Here is a 1,223-nt window from a genome sequence, read left to right as displayed (position 1 = left end):
CGCGAATCCTATTCCAACTAGGATTGGGGGGGGGGGGAATCCTACTCCCGGAGGGAGTAGGACTCCTCCTGGCGCGCCTCTCCTAGGCCAGCCGCACCCCCCCCCCTTGAGCCTTTATATACGGAGGTAGGGGCACCCCAGAGGAACACAAGTTGATTCACGTGATCATATTCTTAGCCGTGTGCGGCGCCCCCTGCCACCATAGTCCTCGATTATATTGTAGCGGTGCTTAGGCGAAGCCCTACGACAGTAGTACACCAAGATCGTCACCACGCCGTCGTGCTGACGGAACTCTTCCCCGACACTTTGCTGGATCGGAGTCCGGGGATCGTCATCGAGCTGAACGTGTGCTAGAACTCGGAGGTGCCGTAGTTTCGGTGCTTGATCGGTCGGGCCGTGGAGACGTACGATTACATCAACCAAACGCTTCCGTTGTCGATCTACAAGGGTACGTAGATCACACTCTCCCCTCTCGTTTCTATGCATCACCATGATCTTGCGTGTGCGTAGGAATTTTTTTGAAATTACTATGTTTCCCAACAGTGGCATCCGAGCCAGGTTTTATGTGTTGATGTTATATGCACGAGTAGAACACAAGTGAGTTGTGGGCGATATAAGTCATACTGCTTACCAGCATGTCATACTTTGGTTCGGCGGTATTGTTGGATGAAGCAGCCCGGACCGACATTACGCGTACGCTTACGCGAGACCGGTTCTCCCGACGTGCTTTGTACATAGGTGGCTTGCGGGTGACAGTTTCTCCAACTTTAGTTGAACCGAGTGTGGCTACGCCTGGTCCTTGCGAAGGTTAAAACAGCACCAACTTGACAAACTATCGTTGTGGTTTTGATGCGTAGGTAAGATTGGTTCTTGCTTAAGCCCGTAGCAGCCACGTAAAACTTGCAATAACAAAGTAGAGGACGTCTAACTTGTTTTTGCAGGGCATGTTGTGATGTGATATGGTCAAGACATGATGCTGAATTTTATTGTATGAGATGATCATGTTTTGTAACCGAGTTATCGGCAACTGGCAGGAGCCATATGGTTGTCGCTTTATTGTATGCAATGCAATCGCGCTGTAATGCTTTACTTTATCACTAAGCGGTAGCGGTAGTCATGGAAGCATAAGATTGGCGAGACGACAACGATGCTACGATGGAGATCAAGGTGTCGCGCCGATGACGATGGTGATCATGACGGTGCTTCGGAGATGGAGATCACAG

The sequence above is a fragment of the Triticum dicoccoides genome, chromosome 1A, assembly GCF_002162155.2.
Source record: "Triticum dicoccoides isolate Atlit2015 ecotype Zavitan chromosome 1A, WEW_v2.0, whole genome shotgun sequence".
Taxonomy (NCBI): domain Eukaryota; kingdom Viridiplantae; phylum Streptophyta; class Magnoliopsida; order Poales; family Poaceae; genus Triticum; species Triticum dicoccoides.
This window is presented reverse-complemented; position numbering follows the sequence as displayed.